This window comes from Schistocerca americana, chromosome 7, assembly GCF_021461395.2.
Source record: "Schistocerca americana isolate TAMUIC-IGC-003095 chromosome 7, iqSchAmer2.1, whole genome shotgun sequence".
In the NCBI taxonomy this organism is placed as follows: Eukaryota; Metazoa; Arthropoda; class Insecta; order Orthoptera; family Acrididae; genus Schistocerca; species Schistocerca americana.
In genome coordinates, this window is record NC_060125.1 from 507,083,730 (window position 1) to 507,109,961 (window position 26,232).

Genomic DNA, 26,232 nt, shown 5'->3' on the forward strand with positions numbered 1-26,232 from the left:
CACAGAACGATAGGTTATGTTGCGGTCGCACGGATGGATCTGACATAAAATCGAAAGAAATGCGAAAACTGATTAGCGCATACGTATAAACTAACCTAAATGCGGTGAAAATGAGGACGTACTTGCTTATCTTCTAATTCACAGGGAGCAATTTGTACGTGGAGTCAAGTATGCGGCAACATGAGGAATGCAGAAAAACGATGATATCGAAGCGAGCGGAATCAGGGAGGTAGTCAATTTTTTCTCGTTGAGTTCGTATTATAGCGTATGTCTACTGAGGTAGCAGTGATACACGTGAGTTGAATACTGTATTTGATGCTTTTCAGGAGGACAGAAAATCATTCACGTCTAAACTTACTCACATCTGTGTTAAAGGATAACAGAGAGAGTGCATGGGATGATCGATTGCGATAGAGCTGTAACTAGGTACAATTTAAGCGTTGACTCATTTATTCTAGAGATGGACAATTAGCTGAAGGTCAATTTTTTTCAAGTGTTCTATCCGGATGCTTTAGTCACGTGATATAGCCTGCATTCCAGTCATATGCAGCTACAATACTTTATGCATGATAGATTGGATGATTTATGTAAAAATGTGTCGAACTACGTTGCGTATAAATATCACTCCGTTCTTGTTCTTCTTAACTGTATGCTATTAAATTAAGGCACTTTGAGATCTGTTACTATAGATCGATATGGTGTGCTGAGCTCCAAGACTTGGTTACATCTCGAGAAATGTGGTGCACTTGGAGGGGTTAGGACTAGGAAAGCTCTATTCAGTCAAGAGAGGTGAAGTGTAGCTATATTCGTCTGCTCGGTTGAGGATTAATTGGGAAGCGATGTTGCGGGGTAGGCTGGTCAATGCCGAGGTGAGAACGGTCTTTTAACGTAGGAGGGCGAGATTGCTCTGTGACCGCCATACGCAGAGAGATTGATCGAGTACTATGTGCGAGGTCTTAGAAATATGTATATCGTTGCCTGGTATACTTTGATCGTTTTTATGTGTTCGAGAATTAAGTGTGAATGGATACACTGACCAGTCATCTATCAATGCTCGCAATGACACTTGCAAAGTAGAGGAGGTATGGTTTAGCTATGATACTGAAATTAGGAGAACATACTGTCACATGATTGACCAGTGTTGGACTTACTGCAAAATTGTTCGCGATATCAGCTGTGATGGATAATATTACAGTAGATCGGTGGTGTCTTATCCAGCCCATCTGTGCAGTGGGTACCACATAATGATTGAGTGACAATGCTTGTTTGAGTTGGGGAACAAATTGTAATTGATGTACCGCAACTTCTGGGGTTGCTAGTACCGAAACGGTGATCCCGTACTTGTGTGCAAAATGAACAATCACTAGAAATGGAACGCAGAGTTATCAACTATTGGGTCATTGCAACATACGAGTTTAAATGTAGAGGCCGTCAATCACTTTCGGGGGTAGTTTGGAAAGTCGCCACAACGTCACCAGGCTCTTCTAGTTTCCTTATGTTGTGGCTGTCCTTTATTTAAAATCATTCAATGTTATGCTATCGACTGTAAGAATATGATTTACAAGGTGCAAGTTACAGTTTCCTGTGAGAGGCCATGCATCAGTCCGTGTTAATGTCTGTGCAGGGCAGGAATTCTAGTTAGTCAGAGGTCTATGGGACGCTAAAGTACTAGGACTGTGCTTAATATCGACGAGTACAAGGTGAATTTTATAATATTATATTTAAAATATTTTTTGGTCTTCTAATACACGAGTGTGGATATATCTGTAGAAAAGGGAGCAGGCTCTGATCAGAAAGACTGACGCCTTTCTGCCAATGGGAAAAGGCTCTCGAATTAGCTGAACTGTTCTGAGACCGACTTAGGTCGACTGAGGGTGCTCTAATGTAAAATGGAGATTCTGTACCGTATAGGAAAATGAATTGTATCTTTATTACAAGGACAAGGTGCGCGTCTGAATATTGCTATCATTGGTCTGTGTTTAAATATATAATATTAAATGCCTTATCCTCAGTCGGAGGGATGTGTATGTCGGTAAAAGTATTTGCTTATTTGACTACATGTACGCATAATTTAGTACGTTTAATTGTTCACCGAATATGACTATGTGTGGAAAAAGGAATTATCATGTTCTATTGAGCTGGGTTGTATGTGGGAGCGTAAATGCTTGTACAAAATTATTATTTTTCCCTGGGGAGCAGGTTAGGTGTAGAAGTGTGTACACGTGGACGCAAAAGAGTTAGTCTACATTGACAGGGAAGTCCTCTTAGTAGCGGAGTACGACCGAGTAGAAAACATCAGGTCGTAAAGTTTGTGACACGTTTGTGGGAAGGCTATTCGACGCAGAGAAAAACCAACCAACCAACATATTGTCTCCAGACAGCCAGTGAAAAGTGAGGTGGTGCTCCATCATGCTGAAACCACTTTTCCCGATGGACATTCAATGGCACAGTCTCCAAGAACGGGTCCAGAACGTGTCGTAGGAAGATTAAGTATGTGGGACCCGTGAGCTTGGATGGAAGGAGGAGGTATGGTCCAATTACATGACCGTCCAGAATACCTGCCCACACGTTAATTCCAAACCTGTCTTGAAATCCCTGAATATGCGTGGCATGAGGGTTTTCGTCTGCCCAGACATGGCTATTTCGAGCATTCAGAACACAATCCCTTGTGAACCTACATTCATCTGTGAAGAGGCGCGTCGTTGCAACGGTGCAGGAACCATGTGCAGAAGGCGACGCGTTGTGGAAAGTCTGCTGGACCCATAACGTGTACCCTCTGTAAGTGGTACGGAAATAATTGTTGCTCGTGCAGGAAGTCCAAGACGGTACTGTGACTAACAGCCATTGCACGCGCAATTGTTCGGGACCTCGTCGACGGACTGTCTTCAGTGCGACGCAGTACACCTTCTACAAATTCGGGAGTGCGGCGTCGCCGTGGAGCACCACAGTCCTGCCTCCTCACGGTGAAGGTACCCGTTTGTCGTAACCGTTGTGTAACTTGGGAAAACAGTTTGTGCGATGGAGTGTGACGGTGTGGAAAACGTTCGTGATACAGCCGACTAGCAGCTCTTCCGTTACCTCCAGCTTCGCCATACACAAGGAGCATGTCTGTGTATTCCGCAAACGTGCACTGCACCATGTTTCCTCTATCGGTGATGCACAGGTATTGACTCGGTCTCACAGCAAAGCGGACAATAAGTGACATCTCGGGATCGTTTGACGTAGTACACGTCATTGTGTCTACCCTGTTGCATACCCGGACAGGGAACTCTGAGACGTTTCTCTTGCCCTAAGCAGACGTTGACGAGGCACACCTCTAAACTGAAACTGTCATAGAACGGAAAAGAAATGATTCCGGACATGGGTTCCTATTCAAAATGTTCTGTACTCACTACCCTCTCTACATGTCCTAGAAGCTTGTAACGGGAATTTACGACCGCCCTGGATAAAAATATCTGCAGTTAGATCCGCTACGCGCTGGATAAGTTACTTATCTGAAATATAGCCATTTCTTCCATCGATATCTTAAGTAAATTTCGATTAAATGTACATATTTAAATGAGAAAATATTTCTGTGTTGTCTCAAGGTGACCCTGCGATTTATGGTGCATTCGTAACAACATTTTTCTTCAATAACAAATTTTCAGGAAGATAAGAAATAATAGAATTATCCCACAGATCTTTTAATTTACATACATTATCAAGTAAAGGTAACGTAAAGTCTGTGGAGTAGGCCCATAACCAGGGTATCGGACCTTTCTACCTGGCCTGGCACTAGGAGGGATGGCGGGTCCATCACCCCGGCCGCATTTCACACCCAGGAAAGATTCCTGGAACTTACTCGGTAGCAGGCTGAGTGGAGCTGGGGTCATCCAGAAGGAAATGGAACGCAGAGAAATCCCTGGCCCCACCCAGGATTGAAACCGGAACCTCCTTGACTGGAGAGTAGTGTTCCATCTGTTGGACCACCATGGCCACATACAACACCATGTAACAACTGATAATCAAAGTTATACAGAAGGTGATAAATTGTGATTTACAAAATTAATATATTCAAATTCACAAAGGAGGCAATAACATTTCTGACAGTTTTTCTACAGTTCATTTCGGTAACATAATTACAGGCACCTCATACACAGAATGGAGAAAAATAGTGTCAAGAAATTTTAACCCTGGATAGCTGATGCCAGTAGGAACCAAAATTACTAATGTTGTGTAGGTCGACAACACACACTAAGGAAACTTGGCGCCACGCGATCCGATTGGCCGCAGGGTTGCCCTGTTGCCGGATGCTCTGGCCGCAAATGCTTTGCCTGCCAGAGACCGACCAACGGCAACAGGGCAATCTCACGGCCAATTGGAGCGCGTGGCGCCACGTTTCCGTAGTTTAAAAATGGTGCATTGTCGACCTGCACAACATTAGTAATTTTGGTTCCTACTGGCATCAGCTATCCAGGGTTAAAATTTTTATCCACCCTGTATATGCCTCGCCACCTAATTTTCGTGCTTATGTTTTTGGGAGAGTGATATTATCTGGAAATTATTCCATTTCAACTGGCTTCTCGGGCGACAGCCAACACTTCTTACTGTTTGCCATTGTATGAAGGGTGTATCCATATGGTGTTTCTCCTGTGATCAAACCAGCATAAAAATCTCTTTCATAACGAAATACAGCAAATATCCCTGGACTAACTTCATCTGTGTCATATATAATACCTACAATTGGAAAAATCTGAGAACAGATGCCTCTTTTAAACATTATCAACGTATTATACATTCATCCGACAAAGACTAGAATTCCTGAAAACATTTCGGGATATGCAGCAAAACCGACAAATGCGACCGGAACTTGACTCTCAGCTATTCAAATTGAACTAAAGTTTGTAAAATATACAAATTTGGGATCAGCAGGATGTGAAGTGAGCCGTAAAAATAAAAGTTTTCAATTGTTAATCAAAAATCCACCTGTACACAAGTACACAGCAACAATGGAGTACACGTTAGCAGATTAGAAGCGGATTCTTGTAGTGCACTAATTTCTCTGGAACATTGTGCTGCCCTCTGCGCTTCGTTCCAAGAAACTGCTGCGTCAGGAGAAACGATAATACGGTTTTTACAGTGCCATCCCCTTAGTCGAAGAGTCACCCCAGTTAAAGGTACGTAAATTTAAATATTCTTGTTTAGCGTTATTTGCAGTGTCCTATCCGTTTCAAATTTACTGGCGAAGTCAAAACCCAAGAGTCCGAAGCTTTAACGCTAACGTTCTCTCTACGTTGGATACCGTTCCTGTTTCGACACATGTAACCGGGTCCTATTACGCGTCAGAAAGTGTCAAGCGCCTATAGGGTTTTCGTCATCCTCTGCACTACCCGGCAGAATTGCTCGATAAGTTGGCGGGCATTCTATACGTTAGACAACGCTCCCGGGAGATGTCGCGCACCTTTTTCGTCACGACAGAAGTTTCGCCCAACGAGCGCAGTCGGGGGCGCTGGTGCACAAGTACTCTCTCGTGCTACTTGCTATACAACTATGGATCACTGTCAGTGCAACACTCATCTAACAATGTCCTGGGAACATTGGAAGTCAGCGCTGTCTCCAGGACATTATTAGAAGAATGTTGCACTGAAGTGATCCGTAGTTGGACTACGTTGCAACCGGTAGACTGGAGGAAAAACCTACCGGTTTAGCATTCCTCACCCTTCGGGTATCTGCATCACAATATGTTCTGTCAGCAGCAGCACCGACAGCGTACGACATCCGAGGGTTGTAACGCATCTTCCCCACGAGAAAAGGACTCCCTGCATTGCTGTCAGAGTACGAATTTCGATCGGGAAAAGCTTCGTCGCCTCGTCTCTCCGTCACTTTCTTTGCCATCAGCGCTGCCGCCAAGTCATTGCTACCAGTTACTGCCCTCGCCGCCAGTCATCACCCTCGTTGCCAGTCATGGACTGTGCTGCCAGTCATCGCCACTCATCATCTGTGCTTCCCAGCATTGCCTTCGTCAGCCAGTCATTACCATCACCACCATTTCGTCGTCTTCCTGTCACCTCTGCCTCGGAGGTTCGTTCGCCTTACAACCTCAGTGTCTTCGCTCTCGTTATCTACGATGTATCTCGCACGGCTAGACGTCCACAATAATGTACTGGCACCCGTATTCCTTTACCACCTTCACTTTCTCCTTTATCTCTGTTCACCACCCCCACTTGTTCACCCCACTTTTACCAACTTTTCCACTACAAGAATGGTTCTATCGTCTTTCCCACTCACACACTCCGAATCGACAACTAACTAAACTTCTCCGCCAATACACACGGAATCGACAACTTACTAGAATTCTCCATCGCCGATAGTATCATTCCAGCATGCTCTGCTGATCTACTGCCACTGCCACCATGGTCATCCGCCACCACCACTGCCGCTACTGCCACCTCCACTGCCATCATCATTAGAACTGCACCAGTCAACTGCGTCATCAACCCCTATCGCTGGTCCATTGTCACCACCATCATCATTACAAAATTGCAAATGGATCCAGAAGCAGAAGTAGCGGCCACAACTACTCCAGCCACATCCAACTTCACATCACCTTCATATCCAGCAGCTGTGACTGCCACAACCTCATCTGCACTGCCTTTAACTCCATCAGCTCCAGATAATAAAAAAAAAAACTAGCTTTGCGAAAACTCATCCCTGTCCTCAAACAATATTCCCACACAAGCCATCCCCAAAAGCTCCCTGCGAAAGTCATAGTACAGAAGCTCTTAAATCTAAAAACCTCCATAAAAACCTGCGTAACAAAACTTAAAGACTCTAGTCCCAATCGAAACGTCTCCTCCAGTACATTCCTACATCCTGTCACGTCAGACCGTTAAATTCCTAAGTCCTAATACTCAAATGAAAAAGAATCTTCCAAACCTCAAAAATTTCACGATGATTCCACAGCAACCGAGTCTTCTAATTCTGATTTCCTCTTCCATCTACTGCATAGACTTTCTACGATAATTTTTGGTCCACGTGTCCCCTGTTCCCACTTAGCCCACGCAGTCTTAGAAAACCAAAACCTCGCTCCTGGAGACTCTCACTACTCTGATCATAGGGGTCGATCTGAGGGTCACAGTGGGATGGGGAGGGGGAGGAGGGAAGTCGAGCAAGACCTAAATTCCGATTCCAGCCCCCCAAATTCGAAGAGCTCTCTGAATTAACCACCACTTCGGTCCCACATTTCTCATACTCATCTTCTCCAAAGACCCGTCTGCCATAGATCACCTCTTTCAGAGTGGAGCCAACATATATCATTGAAAACAAAATCAGAAGCTACCTGATCCAGGGCCAAAGATTACTGGTGGCGAAGTGTCTCATCTACAATCACCATGTAATTTCTAACTGCAAAATCCAACACCCATTCCCCCAATGCAAAGCCAATCGCCTTCAGTTTCCCCACTTCTGTAACACCTGCCACCAACCCATCCCACATACACTGTAAGTAGGCTGTTTAGGTTTTTGTATTGGTAACGCCACGTAGCGCTCTGATGAAAATCACTGGCTGTGCTGTGTGCAGTCAGTGGCTGGTTGGCATTGTTGTAATACTCGCCATTGTAGTGTTGGGCAGCTGGATGTGAACAGCGCGTAGCGTTGCGCAGTTGGAGGTGAGCCGCCAGCAGTGGTGGATGTGGGGAAAGAAATGGCGGAGTTTTGAAATTTGTAAGACTGGATGTCGTGAACTGCTATATATATTATGACTTTTGATGATATTAAGGTAAATACATTGTTTGTTCTCTATTAAAATCTTTCATTTGCTAACTATCCCTATCAGTAGTTAGTGCCTTCCATAGTTTGAATCTTTTATTTAGCTGGCAGTAGTGGCGCTCGCTGTATTGCCGTAGTTCGAGTAACCAAGATTTTTGTGAGGTAAGCGATTTGTGAAACGTATAGGTTAATGTTAGTCAGGGCCATTTTTTGTAGGGATTTTTGAAAGTCAGATTGCGTTGCGCTAAAAATATTGTGTGTCAGTTTAAGCACAGTCATGTATGATTTTTCTAAGGGGACGTTTCATATGTCGACCCTTAGCCGAGGATACCTCACTGGAATCTTCTGATTTTTTTCTTGTAGTTTGTGTAATTAGTGTAGCTATGTTTATTGCTAGCGCGTAATTATAGAGAGAATTTCCTCTGTAGTTGTAGTTATTCATTGTTGTACAGTAAAACAGTTGTGGCATGCATGTAGATTTGCAGCAAGTATTTCGCAGCTGCGCTTGCAATTAACGAGATATTATTTTCAGTGCTATGTTAATGTGTTCTCTTATTTTTGCTCTTCAAATTGTGCTTTTCTGTGTTATCGTGTGAAATATTGTGACAATAATGGCGTGTGAAAAACGTACTACTAGGTTCCAAAGTAAACTGAGAAATGTCAGTGAAGGCGAAAGCAGTGTGTTAGCGCCACCGAGTAATGAATTAACTAATGTTCAAAGTAGTAATTTGGTAATTGTACATAGGGAAATGGAGCGGGCTGCAAGCAATGGTGTAGACAGTGAAACAATTAGTGAACAGGGAAGCATTATCGATCGATCGGTCGGCAACAGTTTGCCTCAGGAATCCGAAATGACAGGACACAATCTTGCAAATACTGTAGATTCAGGTTTTGCGTCCTCACCGTTTTCTCAAATAAGTCAAGACACATTTTCTGCTTTTCAAACTGCGAATATTGCTGGTTCAAATGCATTGCCGAATAGCACTGAGGAACATGTTTCAGACACTAGTGCATTGTTATTACAATTAATGCAACAAATGGGACAAAAGCTTCAAAAGTTAGACACAATGGAACAAAATCTTCAAAAGTTAGACACAATGGAACAAAATCAGAGACAAACACAGCAAAAGCTTCAAAAGTTAGACGCAATGGAACAAAATCTTCAAAAGCTAGACACAATGGAACAAAATCAGAGACAAACACAGCAACAGTTAGACACAATGGAACAAAATCAGAGACAAACACAGCAAAAGCTACAAAAGTTAGACACCACACTTGAACAAACACGTGAAGATTTAATTACTGAGTTACATGACATTGAATCGAAGTGTCAAAAAGTCTGTAATGACGTAAAAACACAGATTTGTGAACATTTTCAACCTATTTTTTCGAGGCATGAAAATGCATTACAGAATCACGAAGCAGCCATAAAAGAACTGCAAACTATTGTTCACCAAAATCATGAGACCCTGCAAGCTAAAATTGACTCAGTTGCATCTACCGATTCAGTTACGCAACTTGCAAAAACTCAAGAAAACTTAAAGGACACAGTAGATACTCTGAAAATTGGTTCAGAAACACACATGGAGGAAATTTGTTCACTATCAGAGAAAGTAGTTGAACTTTCGGATCAGCTAAATAATTTATCTACGAAGGTAGATGATAATCTGAATGACACAAAACCGGTAGTCTTAGACACAGAAGAGTGCGAACAAATTAGGAAATTCTAACAAAATCAAAATCAAATCAATACACAGTACAAAAGAGAAATCCCGGAAGTACAAGATCAGTTGGCATGAGTAATACAAGAATTATATATTTCAGAGGACACTCGCGCTCCAACACGGGAAGAGGAACTTATAAATACGGAACAGCCACAAAATAATAACACAGCGCATTTCGGAAATTATGAAAGAAATTGGCAAGGTGCACCGAATTTTGAAATGGAACCGCCGAAACGACGTAACAATGACCGATATGCAACTCGCCGACATGATGATTTTGACTATAAGCTGTTCATTACTACACGTAAATTTAAAACATTTAAGAATTCTGGCGACGACATTCATCCACAAGCGTGGCTCCATCAATTCTCGCATTGTTTTCCTCCCAACTGGTCATTAGAGCACAGATTAGAATTTATGTGTGGCTATTTAGGGAATGAACCAGCTGTAAGAATGCGATCGGTCATTAACGATTGTCACAGTGAAGGAGAATTTTACCATGCCTTCCTCTCAGCATATTGGTCTCAAGCTACACAAGACCGAGTAAAACATAGCATCATGATGATGAAACACTTTGAACAATCTGAATTTTCCAGTCTTGTCAAATATTTTGAAGACATGTTGCATAAGAATCAATATCTTTCAAACCCATACAGCCCTTCAGAACTCATCCGCATTTTCTTAATCAAATTACCTGAACATTTACGACGTATTATTTTGGCAGGACGTTGCAAAGACGATATTGAAGCTTTTCAGGGACTCTTACAAGAATTAGAAATTGACACTGACAATCGCGGAACGCGAAAACAGGAACACAACAATTACAGGTCACATCCGTCGCAATTCCGCAATGAAAGAAATAATATCTGGATATGACAAGGCTATTCTCACAACACAAATCGTGACCACACCCGTATGACAACCACTGGCAGAGTAATAGTTACAGAGAAAGATCGCATTTCCGTAGTAATGAATATGATAGAGATAACCATGGAAACAGACAATATGGGAACCAAAACAATTATTATCAAGGGAGACAGAATAACTTCAGACGCAACAGTTCGGCGCACAGTTACAATTCAGGGAGAAATTCTCCACCACGTGACGGACAAGGAAGAAACTACGGAATCTACCGACATGACGTCAGGCGATATATTCGTAACGACAGACCTGAATTTCATCAGAGCTGGCGGGATTTAAACAGGGCAGGGCCTTCTCGTCAAGGTGAATTTGTAGAAGTTAGGTCTCCTAATCCCAATAACGACGGGCGCCAACAAAGAAACAGACAATGACTCACACCGCAGGCAGCCACGTGCGCCCGCTGGCTCGGGGAAAAATAACATAGACGCTAACCTTGAGAAAAATTCCAGTATTCTTTACTGACGTATACCACATGATAATTGCGTTAAAGTTGAAACTCTGCGTACTAGGAGGAGCAAAGGGTTACACCACATTTCACAAGTAAAACCATTTATTGAGAGATAATCTGCTTTTTAACTTAGTCTTTGCTATAAAATTTTTCACTTAACGTTACTAGTACTCTTTGTCACACTTACAAACTGTTAACATGCAACTACGTTTTAAAGCTAACTAACTATCCAGTCAAGAACATAGGTAACTTAGAAAAGTAATTGCGAATGCATTGTTATAGTGAACAAACGACACAGTGGTTAGTTTATGTGACAGCTACACGATTTTATCACGACGCTACTAATGAGTGACAATTTACAATGTTGCTTTTGCAGTGTTTCTGTTTTATATCTGCACAGTTTTTCTGTATTATTCTGGAAAGTAAAACATGTTCTAGTAGTAACTTTTGTGGTATAGCTACAATGAGACAGCCCTTTAAGTAGCACAACAATACGTTACAGCACAGTACTTTCTTCATCACAGCAATAAGCTTAATAACTAAGATATCTATACCCAAAGCAATTCACTTCGTTTATTATGAGGTAAGTACATTGACTTTGGCAGAACTTTGCTTACAGAGGAGGATAACTACGACACTTCCACAGAACTATCTTACAACAAGACGCACATTTAGCGCTACAGGACACGCATTTCAGTGATTAATTTTGTACTTTAACCATTTATTTTTCAAGATTTTGGAATTACAAAGGTTTTCCGTGATACATTTCATTCCATTGCTGTAATCTGTAATACCTTAGGGTATAATTACATTAATCCTCAGGGGGTACACGCCTACTTTGTGTACCATGTGTCTGGCAAGCACAAGGAGCCCTAGCTAACATGGTATTTGCTTTTACAATTTTACACATCGGTACCATATTTCTCTAACACATAAATTACACAGCTATCTGATCATTTAACTGAGAGATAAACATTTTTTTTACTACATCAGTGACACATGTTTACGCAATTACGCAGTTGGGTAACTTCACACTTATGAAATTGTATTTTGTCTGTACTTTGTGAACTGTTCATATTTTTTTGGAACCATTCTGATACTATGAGAGCTTTGAATGATTTATTTGATAAGGGAGCATGATTTTTAAAGTACGTTTGAGGTAGATGACACTATTGAAATGAGCAGAGAATTTTTTTTTAGGTTTTGACATTATTGCAGAAAGCTACGACGTTTTAGAGATTTGACTGAGGTGTTATGATGTTATTTTTTACGACAACGATGTGTATTATGCTGTTGAGGTATGTTTATGATCAATAAGCTGATGCTATATGAGGAATTTGATTATGCTATATATTTATTATGATGAAATATTGAAGTGTCGACGAATATGTATATGTGTAATAAGGTAAGGAATAATGAGTAGTGGTTAGGGACTCTGACTTGTGAAAAAGTATGTTGGAAACCAACAATCGTACTTTAAGAGTTATGAAATGTGTGTATATGCGTGAATGTGTCACAATGCTGGCGAAAATTTTTTGGACACTGTTATTTTTACAGGATTTTGTTTCTACAGAATTGAAACGCAAATTCTCAACCTGTGAAATTTTCATATGAGACTGTCACTGTAGCGGAAACTGCTGTTGTAAATATCTCGGTAAGAAAGTTAAGTGACCACCTTCACATAATGCGTCGTGGGCACCCAGCTGTGCGACAGACGCCTGGAAAAAAGCCATTAGTGTGTGCCTTTCAGAGGCACAGATGGAAAAAAAGAGGCCATTATCCTCGCTATTGACATTCCTTTGTAGAAAGCATCATAAATACGACACCCTCAAACTTGAAAACGTGATTACACTGTAGATTTCTTAATTTATGATATTTACTGAAATGAAATGATGAGAAACATTTCATGTCTATTGTGTTGCTAGTTGAAAGATTGTTTACTGCATTATGAAATGCCATATGGCTAGTGAATGATGTTTCACGCCTTGCTTTGCCTATTTTGTTTAATATCTAGTTCCTAGCTGCACTGTAGCGTTGTTTAAAATAAAATTTTATAGATGTACTAATATAAATATTTTATGCCTACAGATCCAGTAAAAAATAACTTTATGATGGATGTACTCCAAAAAAATGAGGGAGCACAAAAAGACATTTCCACTTCACAGAAATTGCATATATAATTTTTGTCAGTGACTTGGTAACTTGTCTGCTAGAGCAAGTTACAGTGATGCATCACTCTAGTGTTAAGATGTAACATAGGTATTAGACATGGCCATTTTTACTGTAATATTTTTTCTGTTTGACCTTTCTCATGTTTAGATATAAGTTATTGCATTTGCTGCGGCTGTTTGCCAGGCATAGTGCTACTAAATTTCACTTGGCATTAATCTGTTAAGCTAGTTTTACTACTGATTTATTTTTCTTGTTGCTGCGCATTGGCTCATATTAGTTGTAATGTTGCATTGCTTGGTAATTTAGGTTTACTGTAGCTTGCTTAGACAATTTCCATTTTTTCATTGCTGTTTGTGTTAATTGTTTTGTGCTGCTGCATTGCATCATCCCTTAGTTTAGCATCTGTGCTCAGTAGATTTAAGTTAGCTTAAGAGGGGGTAGACTATATAAGAGAATGAGTTATGATGAGTTGGAAGAAATGCATTGAGAAGCTATAAGAAAATGGTTTGGCCAAAAAAGCAGTGTACAGTGGAGAAAAACTATTTTTGAAAGAGGATGTGAACAGAATACAGAAAGCAAGCTTGGATAGAATTTTTTTGTTGGAAACAAATGTTGAAATAAGAGGAAAGATATATGGAATGAAGTTTTGGAGTGGACTGCAGTACCAAATGTCACACTGAAAACAAACCCTGTCCTGTATTTTTGTGTTATTACACTATGTGAATTTGTGTTTTTCCTGTCTTAATGTGTTTAGCTAATAAGAGCTATGTTGTAGAATTCTTCTAATAATATGTTATTTTCTTTGTAAAGATGTTTAGACATTATTTATTCTGTTTTCTTTTAATGCTCATGTGTCAAGTTGATGTTTCAAAAGTTATTCTGATCTTTTATGTATTTACTTATGTCATAATTCCTGTAACACTGATGTATATGTTATTTCGATTCTTCTGTAAAGCCTGCATTACCACAAATGTTATCTGTATTGTTATGTTCTTTAGTGATGTATTTTGTTCCTTTGTAATTGTATTCTTATGTTATAAAATTGTAATTGACACCAGTTCATCATATTATTAACTTGTAAGTTATATTTCACTGTACACTTTTCTGTTGGTCATAGTATATGGACAATATGTGAGAAGTAGGGACTGTTAGTGTTTGCACATGTGTTAATAATTCAGCAAGGGACTGGATAACAGCATTGCTGGTTCTAAGGACAGTTCCAAAAACTTCGTGAGTGCACAAGTGGTGGTTATGGACTTGCTATATTATCCGCAAGACTCTTCAATGGTGATTTTGCACCTGCACAGTCACAACAGATGGCTGCTTGCCATCTCTACAAGGACTACAGTGGGTCTGTATCTTTGATGACCCACCAATACCATTATTTCTGGAAGGACTGCAGTGGGTTTACACCTTTGCTGACTCACCAGTACCATTATTTCTACAAGGACTGCAGTGGGTCTGCACCTCTGGTGGCCCACCAATACCACAATCTCTACCAGGACTACAGTGGGTCTGCTCTGTGATGACCTACCTACCAATAGTCTTCAAAACTTCGAATGACTCTGTTGTGGGTTTGCTCTGTTGTGGCCCATTACCTGTCTGCATGTCGAGAGTCAGCACTGTCTTTCCGTTGGAAGGACAACGCTACTTCTTCAAGACTGCATGGAAATCCACTACTTCTGTGTGCATTTTCTTTTACTGCTCAGACTTTGAGAAAAACACTGCAATTTTATTGTGATGAATGATCAGGACTGTCTTTATGGACTGTGAGACAATTTTAGCTTTTGACCAACATTGTATCAATAAGTGTGTGCATTTGATTTCTTTGATATTGTAGTTACGAAAAATTTTTTCAAATCTGTATTGGCCAGTGCCCAAAACAATTTGCAAAATTTTTTGTGTGGAGCATGGGGGCTATGTAAGTAGGCTGTTTAGGTTTTTATATTGGTAACGCCACGTAGCGCTCTGATGAAAATCACTGGCTGTGCTGTGTGCAGTCAGTGGCTGGTTGGCATTGTTGTAATACTCGCCATTGTAGTGTTCGGCAGCTGTATGTGAACAGCGCATAGCATTGCGCAGTTGGAGGTGAGCCGCCAGCAGTGGTGGATGTGGGGAAAGAAATGGCGGAGTTTTGAAATTTGTAAGACTGGATGTCGTGAACTGCTATATATATTATGGCTTATGATGATATTAAGGTAAATACATTGTTTGTTCTCTATTAAAATCTTTCATTTGCTAACTATCCCTATCAGTAGTTAGTGCCTTCCATAGTTTGAATCTTTTATTTAGCTGGCAGTAGTGGCGCTCGCTGTATTGCAGTAGTTCGAATAACCAAGATTTTTGTGAGGTAAGCGATTTGTGAAACGTATAAGTTAATGTTAGTCAGGGCCATTTTTTTGTAGGGATTTTTGAAAGTCAGATTGCGTTGCGTTAAAAATATTGTGTGTCAGTTTAAGCACAGTCATGTATGATTTTTCTAAGGGGACGTTTCAACACCTATGAGTTTAAAACAAAACATTCGCCAACCAAACCTAAATTAGCTGTCCCTGTCCACCCTATCGGTACACCTTCTCCGAGACAACTCCCTATGACCTACTCTCACCACAGAAGATGTCATCCGCTTCATTACCATTGTCCTTCAAAATATCCTACCATAGATACCACTAAATGCCACTGCCACATACATCCAAAATCACATACACTTCCTATTTACCCAACGAACACCCATGCCTAATACTTTCCCTCTCAAACTTGTGCAATATACCCAAACCCAGGCCATAACACTCAAACCCAGGCCACAGCACAGTTAGGTCCCTGCCATGGCCCTCACAAACCACACACAACTCCTTCTCTATAATTAAGATGTCAGCTCTGTATTCTTATCCTCTGTCTACTCTTCACTTTCATCTCCTCACACTTACCCATTATCCGGAACTTATCGGGAAGCAAGAAATGACATCAATATCACCTTCTGCAACTTAACGAATCCGAGCAGCTGGCCATGCAATGTCAATTTCATCGCAGCAGCAACACCGTTTGCTAATACCAGCACCTTTCGATCTTTATAATACCATTTTTTGTTTCACAAACTGTAGGCTGAAAATTGGTCTGACTATATGTGTCGCCTAAAGCTACTGACAGCTTTCAAGCACAGAACAAGATTCAAGAAAAACATCTAGAAAAAGTAGTTTGTAACGCTGTTGTGTTGAGTGAATTTAGATCAACTAGATTAACCGAAAAACAAACTGCCCCAGTACTAGGCGATAGAGTTTTGTTTTAAGCTGTCTTTGCTTCTCAGTGTACAGATATTCTTCACTTGCACGAGGATTTTGACGAAACTGACAGTCACCTGTGCGCAAACTATACTTCTACAAGGTGAAGCAGCTAAGACAGGCCATCCCAGATACGTCCAGAATGAATAAATAATTGGATGTGCGCTTTCGGCACAGTTATAGCGGACAATTTGGCTCATTTTCCCAGGTTAGCAAATAATTTTTGTCGCTTATAGTCGCTCGAATTAAGACACCGACTTTGATTTTGTCTAACGGAACTATACACTTTCTTCTGTGACATTTGAAAGAAGGTTCTAAGAGAATTTTAGGGACATAACTTGTATGGGACTTGATCAAATAGTACCAAGATAACAGAGCCGCAAACCACTGTTCGGCCATATACGTCAGCCCCCATTGTACCAAATGTAAGCAAACACGCAACTCAGATACGTTTCGTGTGTTTATTATCACGGCTGTCGTACTGAAGTGCTCAAAATGTTGACCTTTAGCGTTGCACACGCTGAAAAGTGATTGTGGAAAAACAATATTGCACTTCGAATTTTATCTGGAGTTAACGGCAGCACAGAGCCGTGTTATAATGCATTTCAAGTTTTCAGGAGTCTTCGGTGTTTGGTAATAAACGTCTTGTTTTAATTTACGCCACAGATAAAATTATAGAAGTGTTCAAAAAATGTTCAAATGTGTGTGAAATCTTGTGGGATTTAACTGCTAAGGTCATCAGTCTCTAAGCTTACACACCACTTAACCTAAATTATCCTAAGGACAAACAAACACACCCATGCCCGAGGAAGGACTCGAACCTCCACCGTATAGAAGTGTTAAGTTTGGTGAGTGTGCAGACTATTTTTCCTGAACGACCGTTCCATTGCTCTCCAAATGTTCTCTTAAGAGGGTCTGTCATTATATGTGTGGAATGAGAGGGACGTCCGTCATGTTGGTACCACACTGACTGCCTGTCCAGTGGGGTATCTCCCAGTAACTGCAGTAGCAGCATATCTTAAGCACTCGAAATAACTGAGTGTAGTCCGCGTGCTTCGCTGAGGAAAAAGAAAAGAAAAAAAGGTGGTAACGTGCTTGCCTCGCATACTGCGGGCCTAGGTTCGGTACCCGGCGGGGTTAGAGATTTTTTCCGCTCGTGGTCTGGGTGTTGTGTTGTCTTCGTCATCATTTCATCCTCATCACCGGCGCACAAGTCGCCCAATGTGGCGTCGACTGAAATAAGACTTACCCTCGGCGGCCGAACTTCCCTGGATGGGGCCGCCCGGCCAACAATGCCACACGCTCATTTCATTTTTCTTCCGAGTGTATTTAGTTTTCCATCAATAAAACAGATACCAATAATGCAGGTCTTGAAAAAACACACATCGAAGGTTAACACACCAAGAGCGTTGTTTCTATCCACTTCTTTGAGTTACCGTGGATTTTCTGCTGACAATTAGTGCATACTGCGGAGACTGTCTTGGCCATGGTATGTATTAATGCTTTTTCTGTAAAACAAAATTTTGCATCGATATGCCGCATCACTTTGCACTTTTCCTAGATAACATTTGGAGAACAGTAACCAATTATGGAAGACACTGCCATGAAGCTGTAGATGCAGCGAAATGTGAAGAGAATGAATAATTAGGCTGATCGCTGTCACACTTCCGAGATGCCTCTTAGTGAAATTTGCATTGTGCTTTACTGCCGCTAAAATGCTGGTTCCATTTCTTTCAACGGCTACTTTTGTTTTCCCTTGGCGCATTTTATTCTCCACACTTCCAGTTTCTAGAACATTTTTTTATAATATTTGCAAAGATACATCGTGAGTGCTTGGCACGATCTCGTTACTCTTCAGCGTACAACCGTACCTCTGCTCGAATAGTTTGGCGATCTTCGCCATACACGATATTCACTTTTTCGAATGTCGTATCGTTATAAAATTTCTCAATAGTTTTACGAGTGAGTTATCTGATTGCTACAATAGCAGAACACAGACTGATGGGCTTCCAGCGCACAAGTAAACACACGAACCATACCTGAGTTACGTGTTTGTTTACATTTGGCATAATAGAGCAGCCGTTTCTGAACATTTTCTCTTCACAGAGGTTTGCAGCGCTGTTATCTTGATACTATTCGATCTAATAAAACTACTCCTGCAAGTGAAGAGTATCTGTACACAAAAAATACTATCGACCGTTGATTTTAGGATGACCTAGTTAATGCAAATTCACACAGCACAAAGACATTACAAATCACTTTTTCATAGACTTTTCTACCCATTCCTGTTCTCTGCTACAAGCATCGTCAGTAGCTTTGGGCGAAATACTCATTCAGACCTATTTTCAGTCTCAAGATACGCATTCAGACCTATTCTCAGTCTACAGTTTGTGAAACATAAAAATTGTATTAAAAACATCGAAAGGTGAATTTATTAGAACCACGGCGATGTTGATGCGGTTATGGTCACGTTGTATAGCGAGCTACTCGAATCGATAAGGCGCGGAACGTGACGCAGATGTCGTTTCTTGCTTGTTGACCAGCTCCAAGTAATGGGTAAGCGTGAGAGCATCAAAACGGATATCGCCGTAATTTGGCAACTACATGGTGGCCCATTGATCGTGACCGAGCCAAATATCTCACGAAATAAGCGTCAAACGAAAAAACTACAAAGAACGAAACTTGTCTAGCTTGAAGGGGGAAACCAGATGGCACTATGGTTCGCCCGCTAGATGGCGCTGCCGTAGGTCAAAAGGATATCAACTGCGTTTTTTAAATAGGAACCCCCATTTTTTTATTACATATACGTGTAGTACGTAAAGAAATATGAATGTTTTGTTGGACCACTTTTTTCGCTTTGTGATAGATGGCGCTGTAATAGTCACAAACATATGACTCACAATTGGTAACAAAATGGTTCAAATGGCTCTGAGCACTATGGGACTTAACTTCTGAGGTCATCAGTCCCCTAGAACTTAGAACTACTTAAACCTAACTAACCTAAGGACATCACACACATCCATGCCCGAGGCAGGATTCGAACCTGCGACCGTAGCGGTCGCGCGGTTCCAGACTGTAGCGCCTAGAACCGCTCGGTCACTCCGGCCGGCAGTTGGTAACAAGTAGGTTTTTTAAATTAAAATACAGAGCTTAGGTACGTTTGAACATTTTAGTACGGTTGTTCCAATGTGATACATGTACCTTTGTGGACTTATCATTTCTGAGAACGCATGCTGTTATAGCGTGACTACCTGTAAATACCACATCAATGCAATAAATGCTCAAAATGATGTCCGTCAACCTCAATGCATTTAGCAATACGTGTAACGACATTCCTCTCAACAGCGAGTAGTTCGCCTTCCGTAATGTTCGCACATGCATTGACAATGCGCTGACGCACGTTGTCACGCGTTGTCGGTGGATCACTATAGCAAATATCCTTCAACTTTCCCCGCAGAAAGAAATCCGGGGACGTCAGATCTGGTGAACGTGCGGGCCATGGTATGGTGCTTCGACGACCAATCCACCTGTCATGAAATATGCTATTCAATACCGCTTCAACCGCACGCGAGCTATGTGCCGGACATCCATCATGTTGGAAGAACATCGCCACACTGTCATGCAGTGAAACATCTTGTAGTAACATCGGTAGAACATTACGTAGAAAATCAGCATACATTGCACCATTTAGATTGCCATCGATGAAACGGGGGCCAATTATCCTTCCTCCCTTAATGCCGCACCATACATTAACCCGCCAAGGTCGCTGATGTTCCACTTGTCGCAGCCATCGTGGATTTTCCGTTGCTCAATATTGCATATTATGCCGGTTTACGTTACCGCTGTTGATGAATGACGCTTCGTCGCTAAATAAACGCGTGCAAAAAAATCTGTCATCGTCCCGTAATTCCTCTTGTGCCCAGTGGCAGAACTGTACATGGCGTTCAAAGTCGACGCAATGCAATTCCTGGTGCATAGAAATATGGTACGGGTGCAATCGATGTTGATGTAGCATTCTCAACACCGATGTTTCTGAGATTCCCGATTCTCGCGCAATTTGTCTGCTACTGGTGTGCGGATTAGCCGCGACAGCAGCTAAAACACCTACTTGGGCATCATCATTTGTTGTAAGTCGTGGTTGACTTTCACATGTGGCTGAATACTTCCTGTTTCCTTAGATAATGTAACTATCCGGTGAACGGTCCGGACATTTGGATGATGTCATCCAGGATACCGAGCAACACACATAGCACACGCCTGTTGGGCATTTTGATCACAATAGCCATACATCAACACGATATCGACCTTTTCTGCAATTGGTAAACTGTCCATTTAACACCGGTAATGTATCACGAAGCAAATACCGTCCGTACTGGCGGAATGTTACGTAATGACCGCTATGGTCGCAGGTTCGAATCCTGCCTCGGGCGTGGATGTGTGTGATGTCCTTAGGTTAGTTGGGTTTAAGTAGTTCTAAGTTCTAGGGGACTGATGACCTCAGAAGTTAATTCCCATAGTGCTCAGAGCCATTTTTTTTTTTTTTTTGCTACTTGTTACGTGATACCATATATTTATACGTTTGTGACTATTACAGCGCCATCTATCACAAAGCGAAAAAAGTGGTCCAACTAAAACATTCATATTTCTTTACGTACTACACGCATATGTAATAAATAATGGGGGTTTCTATTTTAAAAAACACAGTTGATATCCGTTTGACCTATGGCAGCGCCATCTAGCGGACCAACAATAGCGCAGTCTGGTTTCCCCCTTCAAGCTAGACGAGTTTCGTTCTTTGTAGTTTTTTCGTTTGATGCTTATTTCGTGAGATATTTGGCCCAGTCACTATCAATGGACCACCCTGTATACAGGATAAATTACTAGCGAACTTCTCGAAATTCCCCGTATGCTGCGCTATAATTTAGCGAAAACCCCACCTCGATTTATTTACTCATTCTGGGGTGACCTGTCCTAGCTGCCTCACCAGCAGTTTTCGAATTTTCAAGAAAAGTATAGAAAAATGATCTTCAAGCGCGTTCTTCTTGGATAACTAGAAAACTGTGACCTCTTACAAAAACACATTAAATTTCAATTTTTTTCCATGGGGCTAATGGTTTGTGTGTAGCGACCGACAGAATATTAAAATCTCGCAAGTGCTTTTTGAAGGTGTTGCGGGTTGCGTACAACCCATAGATAGGGGCAGCTGAATCATGCTGTATTTACTGTATATGAGGTGTATGATAATTAGAAGCAAGGACTGGTTCAAATGGCTCTGAGCACTATGGGACTTAACTACTGTGGTCATCAGTCCCCTAGAACTTAGAACCACTTAAACCTAACTAACCTAAGGACATCACACACATCCATGCCCGAGGCAGGATTCGAACCTGCGACCGTAGCAGTCGCGCGGTTCCGGACTGCGCGCCTAGAACCGCTAGACCACCGCGGCCGGCGAAGCAAGGACTGAGACGGGTGAAAGTATACTATAACAGAAGGAAAATGGGTCCAGTAAATAAGAGCCCGCAAACGAGCCGTTTGTGTGAGAACTGCGAATGTGTGGTTACGAGGCGCCAGTGACTTTAGTATCAAATATTGTCCTAGTTAGCACGAATATATCTCAAATATAAGCATTTCGATCGAGACCCGTCTAATTGGGCTCAAATTATCTTGCAAACCGCTCATTTACAGACCAATGTCTACTATAATGTCTTTGCTTCTATTATTATGTACTTTCATTCTGGATAGTTTTCGCTGTTACTTATGTTACACCCTGTAGAGCGAGGCTAATCATCGGAATCTCTACTTCTGTATATCAGAACATTATTTATGATGTATATTTACACATGTACACATGAAGTGAAATGAAATGTCGTGTGGCTAGGGCCTCCCGTCGGGTAGACCGTTCGCCTGGTGCAGGTCTTTCGATTTGACGCCACTTCGGCGACCTGCGCCTCGATGGGGATGAAATGATGATGATTAGAACAACACAACACCCAGTCCCTGAGCAGAGAAAATCTCCGACCCAGCCGGGAATCGAACCCGGGCCCTTAGGATTGACAGTCTGTCACGCTGACCACTCAGCTACCGAGGGCGGACTACACATGAAGTAACATGTCAGTACTACGATCTTACACTAAAATTAAGCAACGCAGGCACAACGGCTATTTTCATCAACTCAGCATAGGATGGACTCGCATTCGGGAGGACGACGGTTCAATCCCGCGTCCGGCCATCCTGATTTAGGTTTTCCGTGATTTCCCTAAATCACTCCAGGCAAATGCCGGGATGGTTCCTCTGAAAGGGCACGGCCGACTTCCTTCCCTAATCCGATGACACCGATGACCACGCTGTCTGGTCTCCTTCCCCAAACCAACCAACCAATCAGCATAGGAGTGAATAGAATAGGTACAGTTTCCTTATGAGCCCCATGCACCCTCCGGCAGGCCTATCAGTTTCGCCTGAAGACCGGCAGTTGGATTGATTGAACGTTCGACACAGGCTGGCAGGCAGGCGAGATCGTCTGTCATCATGTCCCCCAGCGATGGAGATGCTCTCGCTATTCTTGCTCTAATTATGAGACAGTAAGGAAAAGCGTATTGTGTCCCATGAAGAATGGCCACTGTAGAGACCGACGTATTAACATCTGAATTTGGTCAAGGAACTAAAGCTGTCGCCAAAAGACTGCTACAATTCCTTAGACTCGACGGAAGAATTTACTTACAACTATAGTCATGGTGGCGGCTTCTTTTCTTAAAATATGAGGCTTGAATATGATTAAGTGTTATTCAGTCCGAAGCGCAAAGTTCAGAAACCATTTAGTTCTTACAATTTGTCCAGGATGAACCACCGCTACGAGTGGCCTACAGTAAAAACCTCCAGGAAAATTAAAGTTTCAAGGATAAGAAGCATTACTCGGACCTAAATATAGCATCAGAAAGCAATAAAAATGTTCTCGCCTCTTCAGGTACCACCAACAAAAGCGAAGAACACCAAGCATTAAGTATTTGTCTCTACTTCACAAAGCGATTTTAAACAATTCCACGCTGCGGGAAGTAACTGAGAATAAAACGAGAGGACTTTCATATCAGTTCACTGTTTAAAATGAGCCATTATTCACTAAACTAAAATCACAACATATTCTTCAAAGAATATTACAGGCGTTGTAGCTCACAGAAATAACCTACTAACAGTCTAAAAATATCAACGGTAACTGCAATAGCTCTGGGGGGGGTACAGCTCGTTTCACACTACTTCCTGAAAACGTGACGTCACTTTGTCACTCACATTAACTACTATCTCATGATCGGCTATCAACTCTGCCATAAGGAAGAATGTTATTTTTATTGCTCCTGGGTTCACTAGCAGAAATTTAAGCTGTCTTTTTAGGTTCCTGCCCAACAACGCCCTCTGAAGTCGCAAAATATGTATTTCATCCCTCTTTCTCAAATCAGGCAGAATATAAATAACATAGAATTTTGCAGAACATACTTCTATTACATTCATAAGAAAGTCATAGAATGTGTTAACAATGCTAACATAAAAAGTATAAATTCATGTGTCGAAACACAGACCTTATCTTTCTACTCCAGAAGCCACAACATCATTCACTATGCTAGCACTTAAGCATGTGACACTTGTTTGCTCCTTTGGTTATCATTGTTTCTCTTGAAGGTTTGTATCGTTGATGTGTTATGAACTGACATTTAATGATAATGGCAACGTCATTGTAACAAATTTTCAGTACTCCATTACCTTGAAAGGGTATACTGCAAATTATATCACAAGTGTGTTTCATGCTTAATCTGTAAATTATTGACGATAACAAGTCACTCGTGAGAGAGCACTGTTATATGATGGCATTAACCATCGATAAATCATTGTGTGGCATTTTTTTTTTTATTTGGCCTTTGAGTGTGTACTCAATTTAGCCATCGGCAACACATGGTGACAATGTACACATAATTGAATAAACAAATACAGAAATGCATATTTACAAGAATAAATACAAGTTTGTACATAATGTTTTAAAAATTGAATTTAATTGAATTGGAAAATAATTAAAAGTGCCTTGGCTTACAATTCACACCAATTCTGAAATATCTTCATCAGCAAGACATATTTATAATTTACGTACACCGTTAAAACCTACAGATTGTGACCAGTACTCTTGATGAAGTTAACTATCACTTTATATAGACGAACGTCTTTAGTACATAAAAGAGAAGAAGCTGATTAAGGAAGATGGTAGCCCATACTCAGCAATGTCTTCAGAAAGACCAACCGTCCACGGTCAAATTTGGGGCACATAAATAAGATGTGGTTGACATCAGCTTCCGACTCAGGATCACACTCACATGCTGGTGAACTGTAAACGTTGATCCGATGTAGATGTTGTGGGAAAGAGGCATGATTGAAGCGGAGTCTTATGATAGTAGAAATCGTGGATCGGTCCAGATGTGTCCTCATGAACCACGGCTGTGAAGGAATCCGAGGTTGTAGCACCGCGTAATAACCGCCTTTTGTCTGTTGAGAAACGTTCCACATTTCCTGCCATTGTTGTCTTGCGTGATCCTTGACTTCACGTAAATAGTCTGTATAAGGAAGGTGTAGATCCAGGACGGTGCCTAAGGTTGCCGCTTGTTTGGCTAATGCATCAACTTCATCATTATAGAGGATACAGAGTGGGAAGATACCCACAACAAATGGATCGTCCAGCCCGTGCGTGTGCTGCGAATATATTCAGATATCACATCTAAGATATAACTGTTGGTCGTTTTGTTCCATCGACTGTACTTAATGTTTTTAAGAACGCTTTGCGAGTCAGATACTATCAATATCTTGGGGAAGTAAGTGCTAGACACAAACTTAAGTGCTTCCAAAACTGCCACTGTCTCCGCCGTAAAAATAGAAGTGCTCGTAGGCAGTTTGAAGGTTTTGCGGATCTGGATCTGAGGGCAGAAAAAAGCGCATCCTGTACACTCTTCTTGCGGAATTTTAGAGCCATCGGTATATACACAGAGAAAACCCGGCCATTGTGCTTGAGCGAGACGATTGAAGCCAACGTTGACATCAGTACTGTCCAGCCAGGTCGTACCTAAATAATGGACTGGGATCTGGGAGCAGAGCGTTTGAAGATCATATTCAAAAACAGGTAGATGCGCTGAACGTCGTATAGAATGTATGACAGGTGACCAAGTGTCAAAGCTGGCACAAACGGCTGGCACTTTATTCCTTCTGTGGGATGCAATCCACAGTCGATAAATGCAGTCTCTACTTTGATAGGCGGAACTGTCCATAATGGCCATGCCTTGAATGTAGAATTTGTCCGATAACATTTGGCGCCTAATGCTCAAGGGCATCTCCCCTGCTTCTATTAAAAGGGCGTTGGTGGGTGTCGATCGCATGGCTCCAAGACAGGTACCAATGGCTCTATATTGAAGAGTATCTAATTTGGAGAGATGAATCTTTGACGCAGTGTGGTAGAATTGACAGCCATAGTCTAATCGAGATCGAATTATCCCTCGGTACGTCGTGAGTAAAACACTCTGGTACGCTCCCCACCAGACACGAGTGAGTGATCTGATTACATTTAAACCTTCTTCACACTTGGTAACGGTGGATCGGATGTGGGGCGCCCAGCTTAACCAAGAGTCAAAAATCATCCCCAGAAATCGAACATGAGATTTTATTTGGAAGGTGTACTTGCCACAGGTAATGTGATCTTCAGTGCGAGCTGTCGTCGACTTGGAGAAGGGAACGACTGCTGATTTCTCAACCGAGATCTCCAGCCCATTGATAAAGAGCCACTCATCGATGTGTGCGATGGTTGTGGTTAATGCCGTTTTGGCCTGAAGATATGAAGCAGCAGTAGCAGTAATTGTAACGAATCATTCCAAGAATCCAGAATGAGATTTTCATTCTGCAGCGGAGTGTGCGCTGATATGAA